Source organism: Mastomys coucha, unplaced genomic scaffold (genome assembly GCF_008632895.1).
Source record: "Mastomys coucha isolate ucsf_1 unplaced genomic scaffold, UCSF_Mcou_1 pScaffold15, whole genome shotgun sequence".
In the NCBI taxonomy this organism is placed as follows: Eukaryota; Metazoa; Chordata; class Mammalia; order Rodentia; family Muridae; genus Mastomys; species Mastomys coucha.
Genome location: NW_022196897.1, coordinates 49,800,168 through 49,815,022, shown reverse-complemented (window position 1 = coordinate 49,815,022; position 14,855 = coordinate 49,800,168). Strand labels below are relative to the sequence as shown.

At 35.9% G+C, this 14,855-nt stretch overlaps 1 protein-coding gene across 8 annotated transcripts in view; it reads left to right on the top strand.

The window, feature by feature from the left end:
* Positions 1 to 14,855, top strand: part of Kcnh7 (potassium voltage-gated channel subfamily H member 7) — a 467,665-nt gene that overhangs the window by 269,864 nt on the left and 182,946 nt on the right. Inside the window, exon 1 of one of the 8 annotated variants that reach the window (XM_031370436.1) lies at positions 524 to 595. The exons of the other annotated variants lie outside the window; for them this stretch is intronic. The gene's annotated coding sequence lies outside the window, so the exon portion shown is untranslated. Of the gene's footprint in view, positions 1 to 523; positions 596 to 14,855 lie in introns of those variants that run through there. 8 annotated transcript variants of the gene reach the window in all.

Sequence of the window (14,855 nt, the reverse complement as noted above, 5' to 3'; positions counted from 1 at the left end):
AAAAAAAAAAAAAAAAAAAAAAAAAAAAAAAAAAGAGGAATTTTCCTTCTATTTCTAATAATACTGGAGTACTTCCTCACTAGAGAGAGTATATTTCTTAGGCACAGAGCTAACACTTGTTATGTTAAAGAAAGGAACTGCAGAGTTCTTGACTGTGCTCTCATTGTAGAGGGAAGGGCCAAGATAATTCTACATGTAACATTTAAAATCCTCGTCACAAGATGATACAAAGTCTGGAGGTTGAATGTGATCTTTTTTGTGTGCACTGAACATGCTTTAAATAGCTGTTTTCCACTGTACGTAAATATGGTTTTGTTTCTGATTTAAGAAGTTCCTTTAATACCTCTTTCTGCAGTGTTACTTTCAGCTTTTAAAGACATTTTAGAAACAGCAACTCTACTCTTTAGATTAAATAAACTTTCAAAAAATGCAGTTTACTGAAAATGCATACACCTATCCACAGACATGTCCAGAACTGCAGAACTGCAGAACTGCAATTTAAGAGTTTTGAAATACAAACAACAAATTACTTCACTAAGCTTTTCATCATGGAATGTATTATTGGACTGATAGTTGTTCCTGTCCTTAATTAAGGGTAAGGATACAGGTTTACCTTACTCATTTTTGATATTTTTCTCAGTGTCCTGTACATATGAAGTTCTAGTAGAACATTTTAATACTTGTTTGTTAAATGAATGACTGGACTATTTTAACCTGACTTAATTGCCTATATTATCTTGCTTCCTGTTATGGCTGCAAATCTATAAAGGGCACTTTATTGATGGTCTGAGTATGTCTGAATACATTCGATTAACAGCAGAAATTTAAATTTTAATCAATGCTGCTACACTTTGGAGCATGGAGAGATGAAGGTCACAGAACAAGGGTTTGCTACATGTTAATCTTTACCTATATAATGAATTGAGCCATTAATATTTAACTAGTGCTTCCTACAGTGCATGAAATATGCACTGGATATAGAGAAATGAATATTTTAAAATATTTCAGATAAGATTTTTGCCTTTAGGAAATTTTAGTCTAGTTGCCTTGTGCTTTTACCTAAAACTGCTTTATTGTTACGAAGTATTTAATACTCTTGTAGAGGAATTGCATACTTGATCATGCTTACATTGAGCTTAATGCACACCATGTCTTAAGCTCACGAATGATAAGTGTATATGACATTGTCCTGTTGCAACAGAAAATTTCAGAAGCCACAATGTGAGTGTCACTGCATTTCATCACTGCCAGCACATCAGTAAGTCACAAAGAGTGACAACACTCATCCTGATCTTAAGACAAAGAAGATCTATGATCAGAGCCCCAGATAATCCACTGTCTCCAGAGCTAAGAACTAATAAACACACACACATACACACACACTCATACATACATGTATACATACATACATACACACACACACTCATACATACACACACATTCATACATACATATATACATACATACACACACACACACAATTACAAATCCTTCCTCCAACTACCCCCTCCCCTAATCCTTAGAGAAGCTTGAGTACTACCCCGCCCTGGAAGACAAAGCTCCTCCTCCCCCTCTGAAGCCCAACCATGCAGCCCAGGTACTCTTTACCCCAGTCTGCATGCCTGTACCCCAAAATCACCAACAATCTAAAGAGCTTTGACAGAAACAAAGGCTCTCAGAAATAAAAGTCACATTCCTCTTAATATATAATAATCAATATTATGTGAGAGCATCTGAGGGAATCAAGCTCACATATCTGTCATGGGACTTTTAATCTAAAAATGTGTATTTGTGCATAGACTAGGTGAAAGCTCCTTTGAACAGACTAAAACAGGTTTGCATTTCCCAAAGATAACTTTAGCACTATCTCTCCCCATCTCCCATCTCATACTGGTGATCCATCAAGAAGGGGAGTCTGTTTCTCTGCATCCTACAATATGGGCCGACCTGTAGTCCCTTTGACTGAAAGAACCAATGTTGTCCTAAATCTTGCCTTAGTAGTCTATTTGTCCAGGTGATTCTTCCTTCTGCCTCTGGAAGAACAACTGGCTATAATCATATAAACTTTTGGATCCCTAAGTGTTAGGGTGGTCTAACTGTGCTACACTATAAAACATATGGAGAATGCCAATTAACCTGGAGCCTTCCTTTTCCCAGTGCAACTGTCCTGTGTTTCTTCTCCCTGTAAATGCAACAATTGTAACTGAAAAGACCTTGTTTTTTTAAGTAAAATCTTTCTGGTGGTTCATCATATTGATGCTTTGAGTTTTAAAGTTCCACCCTAAGTTTAAAGTATCTTTCATATATTTTTACTGCTTCCTTGAAAAATTCCTGGGAAATCATTGACTGTATATATAAAATGTTTGTTTTATTTGATTACTTGTGTGTTGATTTAGGATGTCATCTTTATTATTTTAAATGGCATGTTTAGGGGGTTGGTTTTTTTAAAGCCAAGATGTCCCTATACGACCTAGACTAGTTTCAAACTCCAATGTTTATCCTCAGCCTCTAGAATACTATTAATGTGAGCATGAGCCACAATTCCTGACTAACAGTAATGGATTTTGAACATTCTGTCATATGAAATTCAAACATAAATTATCTTACATTTTAAAGTATTATCTCCAGTAAGTTACAGCCAGGTGTTTGGAATTGATTGACTGATTGGTTGATTGATTGATTGATTGATTGATGATTGATTTCTCGAGGAATGGCACAGATTCTTTTTCCCCCAGATGTTGCTATAATTATGAAAGTAACACACAAAAGTTGTTCTTCATTTCTATAGGCTGCCAACAGAGCAAAGAATCCTCTGAATATTTATTTCCCAGAGTAAATGTTAAATTGCATAATATCCTCTCCCTATGAACTCATCTATAGAATGAGTACAATCAGATAGAGTCTTGACTGATAATCATGCAGAATGATTTCTACTAAGCATTTTTAAGAGAGTATGTGAGTCAATAAATATTTCTCAAATGATAGTTTCAATTATAATCTGATAGCAAGTACTTATCTTTTAGAATTCTATTTTATATAATTACACATATTTGTAAGTATATAAAATACATGTTTAATAAAAATTGTCACAAATGCTTTACTTTCAAGCCAACTTATGAATCTTTTGCTATTCCATATGGTCATAGTATTGATAGAGAGATAGATAGATAGATAGATAGAGGTATAGACATAGATATATCTGATTTCCAATAATTGCACCATAAGTATAATACATGTGAAACTAAGGTTCTATTTTTTAATATGTATGTAAGTATATGTGCATATGTGGTGAGAGTCTATGTGAGAGTATTTATATGTTTCTTGAAACACAATTCAAGATATTCTGCATGGGTTTTTTTTTTATAATTTAATCTATTATATGAAACCACAATAATCACCCTTATTTGAAAATTATAACTAGAATCCCACACAGAAAGAAAATAACCTGCTTAAAATAGTAAAGAAAATTTTACTAAAATGCATCAGAATATCTATACCTATTACCATCTGGCAAATATTCTCTTGACACTAAATTATTTTACAAAATATAAAACTACTAATGAGATTGATAATTTTCATGCCAGTAGTTGAAAATAACTTTAGAAAACTTAGTGAACTACAAAAAAAATAAATAAAAATTGCATAGTGTTATCAAGATAAGGCCTCCTCATTAATGGCTTATGCATGATGTCATACATAGGTCTAATCACAAAGTGCTAAAATTCAAATATATGTGTATATCTGTAGACAGAATATCTCTACCCATAGAGAATATCGCACAGTACTTGCTCAGAAATGCCGTGACACTAAGTGCTGTGACACACAAACATTGGGTTATGGCTAAAAGTCAAGGCCTGCAAAAGCAGGGGGTGTCATGGAGATGGATTCACCCCCAGAGTCTCCTGCAAGAAAGCAACTCTGCAAATTATTTGAGATTTCTGGCCCCCAGAACTGCAACTTAATAAATTTATAGTGCTTGAAAGCGCTAAATTGTGGTAATTTGTTTTATCAGCAACAGTAAGCATTTTCTCCCCCGTGTGCTGTGTTGTGCTCAAGAATTCCATAGCTCACTTCCCTGTACTGGAGCTGGTAAAAAAGAAAGTGATGAGCTGTAAATATTTTTGTGAATCTACTTAACACTGCAATTACATTTCTTTTCTTTTCCCATCATTTTCATTCTCCCTCACTTTTCTACATGATTTCACATCACCTGTCATTTCAATTGTCTCCAACCAAAAAGAGCACAATGCTTGCAGAACAACACATATATTCTTTTGTGAATTAATTACTCTTCTATTGCTGTGATTAAGCAGCATGGCCAAGACAACTTGTAGGGGAATAAAAGAGCGTGTTTTGTACTTAGAGGGTTGGAATCCATGATGGTAGGAATAGCAGGTGGCAGCCATGATGGCTGGAGCTGGAAACTGACATCTCCTATCTCAATCCTCGACCAGAAGAGAGAAAGAGAGCTAACAGGGAAGGGCATTTGGCTTTTGAAACCTCAAAGCTTCAGCTCACTGACATTCTTCCGGGAAGGCCACACCTCCACAGCCTCTGTAAACAATGCCAACAACTGGGACCACACATTCAAATGCTTGAGACTTATGTAGGACATTTCATTCAAAACATCTACACTTTGGTTATTTTCTGAGATAACAAATTTGATGGACATAAGTATGTGCTAATAAATCAAACCTTAACCAGCTGGTTCCTTGAAGCTAGGGTTCTCAAGGTATGAGGAAACAGTTTCCTTAAACACCATAAGGAAACTCAGCACAAGCAGGCAGCTCCATGACTCAGTAGATAAAACCACTTACTACCAAGCCTGACCACTAGTTTTCCAGCTCACGGACTTACAGAGTAGAAAGAGAGAACTCTAAGTTGTCCTGGGACTTCCACATACGTGCCTTGGCACATGCACGCACACATAAATAAATAAAAATGAATTTTAAAATAAGTCAAAATAGTCAGGAGTAAAATTTCGTCTTTATTATTCAAAGGCGAAAGGGCTAGGATAAGAGTTGATAGCTTATATTTTTGGGGTTTGATGTTTCAGAGTGAAACTCAGAAGAAAATCATAGAGTCGTACACAGAAGACAAGCCAGGCTCCTTGCTCTGACAGAATCTTCTGAGTGGTAAGGAAAAGTAGGGTAGACACATCCAACATGTCGTCCTGGTTTTAGCAAGCAGATAGCTCTCCTATTCTCCCAAGGGCATAGAGAAGGAAGGGAGGAAGGAAGAGGGGTCAGAAGTATTGTTCTAACTTCTAGATATGTGTAGAGATCCCAGGGAGAAGCCAAAGCATCTCTCACCAACTAGATTCTGAAATCCTTCCCAGCACGCTTACTCTGTGGTCATTTCAATTTTAATTTTTTGTAAAATTATTATTTAACTTATGATACTAAGGACAGTTTTTAAAATACACTCTATAATGAAATATAACCTTGTCTCTTACTCATATATTTTTGACAGTAGTTATAATTCTTCATGTTATTACATGAGATAACTTTTTTCCTCCCTGGATCATTTCATTCTAGTTCTTTTCCCACATCAGAATATCTTCTTTTGCTTTTAATCTTCTAAACAGTACTATGCTAAGTCATTGTCTACTGGGAGCAATGAAAATGTCCCATGTAGCTTTTTAATGAATCATAACTGCTAGATAAGTCTCATCCATCATCTTGCAAATATCATCGGGATTAATGCTTCCTGAAGTGTCCTCTGCCCACACTGAAGCTACCTCTATCAATCACTGTAACTCAATCTCCCTGTAGTGTATTCCCCAAAGTTCAAATTTTATGTGCAAGCAAAATATAATTTTACTTTTCAGTTGTCTGAATCTTAAAACATTTTTTTCTTTTTTATTATGTATACTCATGTTTGTCTGAGTGTGTGTGTGTGTGTGTGTGTGTGTGTGACTGATATTAGAAATCTTCTTGGATTGCTTCTCCACTGTATTTAAGTCAAGGTCTTCACCAACAGGGTAGTCTCATTAACCACCATGCTCTGAATATTCCTTGGTGGTCTTTCCCACCATGGCTGGAATTACAGGTGGGCAAACATGCCCATATAGCCTTTACATGGGTTTGAGGCATACAAAGCCTAGCCTTATTTGATGACAAGTGTTTTATATTCTGACTCATCTCCCAAGCACTTCCCTTGAACTTTGTAAGAATGTCAGAATAAAGCAAATTCTACTAGGAGGAATTTTACTAGTTATTAGTTTCTATTGTCTAGTGGTGGAGTCCTGTGCATCACCAACTTCAAAAATGCCTACTTACTTGCTCAGAGATTTGGCGGTCTGGAAGTAATTAATGTTCTTTGTTCCCTGCTTGGAGTTCCACAAGGTATAAAAACCACATGTGACCATAGAGCTGCAGTTCTCAACTGAGTTCGGGTGCTCTTACAAGTATACTAGTAGATTGTAGGATCATCTCCTATAGTGGTAGGTTGGAGTCTCCACTGTCTCACTGTCCATTAAGTACCACATTTAGTTTTGGGAACTTCCATTTTCATTCAGAAGTTCAAACACTGCTGTCTGAATTCTCCCAAACCAGCAAGTGTACAAGCCACTGAGAAATGTCTGCTCTTAAAAGTTCAATTAGATAATTTTTAAAATAATGTCCCGCTAGTGTTCTTTCATTGACTTTGCTGCTGTCTATTTTTTTTTCAGAAAACATTACTGTAAGTAGCCCAGAATGTCCTTGAACTTCATATATTTCTGCTCCAGCCCCCAAAATTCTACCGTAGTCACATTTTTGACATTATGCTGTGTGTGACTATCAAGAACTTAAGAAGTGAAGGTCATTATAGAATTCTACCTGAAAAATATTATTGATTTTTAATGACAGAAACACCTGCTTATACCAATCATTTTCCATTATTTTTAAGTCAGAAATTTATCTTTAAAAACACTATGTTCACTGAATTTTGATAGAACTTTTAGAACTTTCTAAAGCACCTAAGAAAGATTTACTAATTTATTAAAAGCCTAAATAAATTAGGAAAATAAGTTGGGTACTAAGAATCAAGCAGATGTGGGCAAGTGTCTGGTTTCTACTTCCAAATGACAGTAAACACTTGGAAATTAACAAAATAGTGAGCCCTTTCAGTTTGCTTCCTCTGTAAAAGGGCAGCTATAATTCCTTCCCTTGGAAGACCAGGCTCCCTAATAACAATTGCTGTTGAAGTCCTCTCTTCTGCTTTCTTTTCCTTCTGATTCTACTTGCATTTTATTTAAATGCAAACACCTCCAGTACAAAAAAGAGAGAGAGAGAGAGAAGAATTCATCTTATAAAAATATTTTTAAAAAAATCTTTTCACTCACACTTTGTTCTCAACAGTCTTCAGTGGCCTCACAATTTATTTCTGTTGCCAGCCACTTGCTTGGCAAAGAGCTGCTGGTCTGAGCTGTTGTTCTCTCAAGTGCTTATTATAGAAATCACATGGGCCAGCACATTGATCAGTAGAATAATAAATTACATACTTAGGCCAGTAGCACCAAACTCAGAGCACTTTAAAAATTGATCATGGGAAGAGATTTATTTTTACTGTTTTGTGCAAGCAATTAATGTGATCTACTTTCCCATTTCATGGTTTTAAGAAGACTTCCATGCCTAATACAATGTTTTTAGCTAACTTTCTTTTGATAATGAGTACATCTTCAATGACCCAAATTTGTCACACCCTTTTTTTTAAAATGATTCTAAACTCTTACTATTTTAATTAATGACTTAGAAAATATTCCAGGTGTTTCTTAAATTATTTTTGGCTTTTTACTTCGCATTGACTTTAAACTCTTCCGTGTTTTTTATCACCTCTGGGTTTTTCTTCACTTTGGAAAATACCTGACTTTTTGTTGGTTTTGGCTAGCTTTTACTTCATTCACTTATATTAGCACTGCCACTCAATCATGCAAGATTTATGGTCAACTCATTTTCTTGGAAATACATTGTGATGCTTTAAAAATAGTTCAGGATTTCCCAACAGGGACAATAATGGGCAGTTTCTGAATAATTTAGGTCAAGTCAGTTTGAAGTTTTCTTCCGTTCTTTTTTGTGACTGAGTACTGCTGTTATGATGGGCATTCTGAGTTCCCCTTACTTTCATTAGAATGTTGGATGCACTCATGGAAAATCACTGCCTGCTCATTTGGCATTCGCCTGACCACTGCTAAGAACTAAAACTTCATCTTGAAGTTCTAAGGGAATTTTAATCTTAGAAAGTCATTTCTCAAACCTAAAAGACTGATAGCAACATCTGTCTGATTCAGGTCTCTACAAATTCTTGATGAATAGAATTGGAGATGCATCATTATTATCAAGCCTAACTTTTCTTGCTAGAAAATTTTGCCTTTAATAACATACCCATCTAAGTGATTCTTGTTACCATAGGATGCTTCTCTGTATTTATTTTTTTTAAGTTATACTTGCCTATCAACAGTTCATTTATTTTACTTGTCTGATAATATATTTTATCCTGTCTTAAAACAAGGTTTAACATTAAAATTGGGACTTTAAGGAGCATTCATGAAAAGTTAAGTATATCAATAAGTTCAAGGGAAGCAAAAGATAACTCAACGAGAACACTAGAAAACATGGACAGAGGGAATAGTTGTTAGTAGGATGTAAACACAGCTGTATGCCAAGCACTATGTAAACAGTGAACTTTTGTGAAAGATCTAGCTAGTTCATGGAAACACCATGGGAAACTTCTTGGAAATAAGCAACCTAACATCATTTTCTTCCCCCTCTTTCCAGTTTCTTTCTTACAAACACCACTGCCTACAAAGCAAAAGGAACTAGTGGGGCATATAGGGTTAGTCTCTGAAGCATGTCGTGCCTATTATCAGCAGAAAGGATGGAAAGACCGCCTGGAAGAACAAACTGATGACATAAAGCAAAATTGCATTAGGATTGCGTCTCAATTCCTTCTTTAAAGTTGCTGCTTAAGAACAACTTATGACACTAATCAACTAATGTTCCCAAAACTTGGCACCAAGGAACAGTCAATATCACCAGAGTTTGCCATGCATTCCATACCATTTTGACTTCTTAAATTTGTTTGGAAATATTCTTGCAATAAGATACAACTTGGTTTCACATGACCTAGAAGCCTTGCACAAAACTCACAGGATGAAATGTCACATATACATTCCCAAGTTCCAAGAATATAAAGAATAAGAAAAAAAAGAGAAAATAGCAATGAGCATGATATGGTAGCACATGCCTATGATCTAAGCACTCATACCAATAATGCAGGAAGATCACCAAGTTCAGTGCCAGTCTGGGCTATATACCAGGGCTCTGTCTGCTCCCAAAGTAAATAGAAGAGGAGAATAGGGGAGGGGAAGGAATAGAAAGGGAGGAGAGCAAAGGAAAGGAGAGAATATAATATTATTAAAATCAAATTCAGTCAAAATTTGAATATGAATATGATCGAAATACATTATAACACATTATCAAAGAAAATTAAAAAAAAAAACAGTAGTTAACAGAAATTCTTGCCAAGCCAGGCATGGTGGTGCTTGACTTTAAACCCAGCACTCAGGAGGCAGGGGTAGGCAGATCTCTGAATTTGTAGCCATCATGTCCAATCCAGCTAAGGAGATATAGAAACTCTGTCTCAATAAATCAGTATCAATCAATCAATGAAATTTTTTAAAAAAAGTTGTTATCTGAAATTCTAGAACAAGGCCTCCCTGTGTCTTCCTAATGATGTTATTAGATGACCAAATTCTATCAGCTTCCTTGTTTTATTAACACCAATACTATACTATTATATGTTTTCTTTGTTTCTAACATTGACAGTAAGAGAAGGGGGTATGGGAAATGAACCCTTTTCATGTTAAAACTTTAGTCTCCCTCTTTGTTTTGCTTTCATTGGTATCTTACAGTCTCATCAGTATGTTCATTCAACCACTTTTTTCAGTTCTTTACCATTTGAGATATAATAAAAGTCTCCACTGACATCAAAATTGCTTATCTAAGAGCCTAAAATCTCCACCAAGGGACTTCTTTTTACAGAGTTTTATTTCCAGAAAGTTCTCACTAAATGAGTTAGATTAAGTAAAGAAACACACATTGATGCATGCACATAATCAGCATCAGGGACATCAGGCAAAAGAAGCCATTGATGCTCAGATGAACGTTATTGTTCAGAATAGTCAAAGGCTTGAATTGTAGATGATACAATTTACTCTAAATCTTATAGTCACCTATTTCTTGTTATGAATAAACAGCAGATGTACACAGAAATTACTTAAAAATAAAAAAAAAAACCTCTTCCCAGTAGCTGAGATGTACTCTCTTATCTGAACACAAGGCCTTCTCTGTCTTTTGAAGTCAGCAAGTATCCAAGCAGTCTTGAATGAACGCAAAACTCAAGATATGCTGAGAAATACCATCAAGGTCTAAAAAAGCAACTGTTAACCTGTAAGATGTCAGAATAGGAAATTTGGCATGTAAACAATCAGAAGTTCACAGGAGCAAAATGCATATTATAAGCACTTTGTCTCTTATCTCTCATACTATCAGCCCTGTCTATTTGTTAATGATCTTCTAGCAAGAAAACACAATTATTCTTTGATGTTTCTCTTTTGATATAATCATACATTTTCATCATACAAAGGTGATGTTATAATCTTTTTATATCTGTTGGGTAATTCAATTATCACAGTATCACTCCATGAATTCGGCTGTAATAGAGTTTCCATTTATAAATGAGGATAAACTTCTAGAGCTCTTAAGTAATTTATCCCAAGATTAAACAACAATTGTCAGACCCAGCAGTTAACACCTGGAGAACAGGCACAGAGGCTTTAGCTTGTCACCTACACTAGAGATGTACACTGTCACTCAGAAAAACATATCACATTATACTCAACCTATTCCCCTTTACTGTCTCCATAGTCTATGAGCAACTGAACCACAGCAGTTACTCTCCTGTCAATTTAAAAAAATAGCAGGCTGTGTAATATATCCAGAAATATGTTAGACATGAAATAACACTAAATGTGGACCCCTTCTTTTGCTGTCTTTGTAAAACATATCCCAAGCAAGATAAAGCATTGAAAATAAATCCCAGCCATCAGTCATCTGCTGCAGGCACATGGCTCACACATCCCTAGGGCACAGAGAACATCTGTAGCAGCCACATGCCCTGAGGCCTGGTGTCAAAGCTTGAGGGGATAGGGTGCTTCCCAACAAGGTTGGTCATGCAGAATACCCATACTAGAAACAGAATCTGGAATCCTGATTTCCTCTAATGTGTTTATGTTCCTGCTCCTAGTCTGCAAAAACAATGTGGGCACAATAAAAGAAAGTTTAAATTCTAACCTATGGTGTTGAAGTGGATAGGATATTTTATTCATTCATTTGAAAACATGAGAAGGTCAAGGTACAAAATAAAATGATTATTAAAACTTTAATTTCACTTCTTTCTCATTTTATTAAAATGTGTTCCTAGCACACCAAAAGGGCTTAATGATTATCTACATGTGGTCCTTACTCATTGCTTGGAGTTTCCAGATGAGGCCTGGTTTGTTTGCAATGAGTTTGTTATTTTTAAAATTGTCATCGTGTTGTAAGGAGTAATGAAGAGTATCCCAAAGACATAAACTGGAAGAGGACTGTGGGGAAAATGTGGAGCTCTGAATGTCTTACTTAGGACATGCCCTGCTTTCATGCAAGCACAATACCATTGAACCTATCCTAGCCCTAAATCCATGCTTCTGATCATGTTGGTACAACTTCCAGTTTGTAAGACAGTACTTATTAAACTGTAAATACCTAGCACATAACTCCTGGCTAAATTTGTCAAAAGTGTAGCTACTCATTCTAAGAGATGCCAATATTATTTTTTAACTTTAGTCTCTTTCCAAGAAGGAAAGAACAAAACAAACAAACAAAACAAAGTAAAACAAAAATCCACCACCACCACCAACAACAACAAAAACAACAACAAAAAACACAAAAAATGAAAAACAAAACCCCAAAATAAAAAACAATAGTTTCTTTCAATAAGCACAGAAACTCATGGACAGAATTTGCCATACATCCAACCATGTGTAAGATCAGTTAGCAATCATATAAACATAGTGGGTACAATGGTCCGTGGATTTTCATTGTCTTCTGATCTTGATATCTTATAACATAACATGATGTGCACATTTGCTTATATTCTCAGTCAGTTCAGTGTTAATGCCACTTGACTGAACAAATGACAGTTTGGGTGGGATGAGCCTGGTTTAGGTATTTAAGGGGTAGTCAGAGGAATATTCTTTGTGGAAAGAATTTCTAGCTAAATAAGCAAATATTTACTTCAGTAGAAAAATAAAAGTTTACGTTTTTTAAAAAGCCATCACAAACATACCCCAAATTTTCTAACCATAAAGGTAGGTTTGGTCTTTCCAAAGAATGAATATAGCATTGAACATCAGTTCCAGTCTGTGTTCACATTTGCCTACTATACTGATTCAGTGTATCAAACCTCCAAATGAGGGAAGTACCTGGTAATTTAATAGTTCATCTTTACATATATTCTTAAACTATCAATAGGACAAAATATATTTTTTCTTTTAATTTCAAACATCAAGTCATTTATTTGCAACTGATCACTAATAGAAAGAGTTTTTCCTAAAATCAAATTTGCAAGTTGATTATTAAAGAGAACATCTAAACTTAACATCTGAACATAAATCTTACTGGAAATGTTTTAATGGCTAGGAGTGATATTCAACAAATCAATTTTAAAAATTGTAAATTCTTATATACTCAATACTGTAAATGAGAGAGAAATGACTACTGATCAAAGACAATGAAAAATATTTCTTTGCATATAGCTGATGAAATTTGTACGTTTAAGGTTGGAAAATTTGAAATGTTTGTGATGGCTTTTTAAAAAGTGCTTTTATTTTTCTACTGAAGTAAATATGTTGTTATTTAACTTAAAATTCTTTCCACAAAGAACATTCATCTTGCCATCCCTCAAGTACCTAAATCAGGTTCATGCCACCTAACTCTCATATATATAGCTCATGAAATTTCTTTTTTTTATTAGATATTTTCTTTATTTACATTTCAAATGATATTTCCTTTCCTGGTTACTCCTCCGAAAAAATATCAAAAACAAAAACAAAAAACCAAATCCTGTTTCCTCCCTCCTCCCTCTGCTCACCATCCCACCCTCTCCTATTTTCTGGCCCTGGCATTCCCCTACAATGGGGCATAAACCTTTACAGAACCAAAGGTCCTCTCCTCCCATTGATGACCGACTTGGATATCCTCTGCTACATATGCTGCTGGAGCCATGAGTTACACAATGTGTGCTCTTTGGTTGGTGATTTAGCCCCTGGGAGCTCTGAGGGTACTAGTTAGTTCATATTGTTGTTCATCCTAAGGAGCTGCAAATCCTTCAGCTCCTTGGGTCCTTTCTCTAACTCCTTCACTGGGGACCCTATACTCAGTCCAATGGATGGCTGTGAGCCTCTACTTCTGTATTAGTCAGGCACTGTCAGAGCCTCTCAGGAGATAGCTATATCAGGCTCCTGTCAGCCAGCACTTGCTAGCATCCATAATAGTTTCTGGGTTTGATTATTGAATATAGGAAGGATTCCCAGGTGGAGTAGTCTCTGGATTGTCCTTCCTTCAGTCTCTGCTTCATACTTTGTCTCTGCAACTCCTTCCATGGGTATTTTGTTCCCCCTTCTAAGCAAAATGTGTTTAAAATGCAAAATAATTCATACATTGCTATTGCAAAAAAAATTTTAAGTATGCTCTTGTAATCACCGAATTATACTGTTTGTATTATGGGATACTTTACAAAGACAGGAAATTTTTTAAGAATTAAACTAGGACTTTATCACCACATAGTTAAAGAAACCTACAATGGGCATTAACTAGGGTTAGGTCCATCCTCTGCTATGACATCACCCCCATTCTGGTAGTTCTCTGGTTCATCTACTTATGCAAAGCTAAGTGTATTACATTGGTAAGTTCATATCTAAAATTATTTCCAAGATCAATGTCTCCTAGATACCAGTGAACCTTTGGAAGATGCTTATCTACTACTTTAAATGGGAAAAAATACTTTCCCACAATAGTATTCACTTCTCTTTCATGTCTTATATGCCAAGTTCCTTGCTAAGTGTTTTAAATGTGGTATCTCATTTTGTCTTACCATAGCACTGTGGTATAGCCAACTGTCCCAGACAAGAATCGGGCCTCAGAGGGAGAGGGTGTGCCTAGCCTCACAGAGATTTGATGTACCAGGGTAGAGGGATCAGGGGGCCTCCACTTGCTCAGAGGAGAAGGGAGAGGAATAGGAGAGAATGTGGGAGGGGTGACTGGGAGGGGGCAGTGAGAGGGATGTAAACTGTACAAATAAAATAAATAGGTAGAGAGATAGAAGCAGCCATTTCTACATGGAAACTGTAGACAGTATTGTCAACCCTTCTACCCCTTATGCCTCAGGACTTCCAGCTGTGCACATAATACACATTGCAGTATTATCTGTCAGCTTCTGCTAGGTGATGCTTCATAAACTGAGGATGCAAGAGTCTTTCATGACATGAGGAAGTAACTGTATAAGCAGCTATAATAGAGATAAGAGATGACTTAGAGAAGTAACAAGGGTTTGGAGAAATGTCCAAGCAGGTCAATTGTTTGTTGTATAAGCAAGAAGACCTCAGTTCAGAATCCCATCCGCTGCACACCCATCCCCTTGCTGCCCCAGGCTGGTGTAGTAGTGTACAGTTGTAATCCTAGTACCAAAGAGGCAGAGACAGGAAACTTGAGTTTTCCTGGCCAGCTAGTATTGATAAGTATAATCAAAAGATTCCATGTTCAATGAGAAAT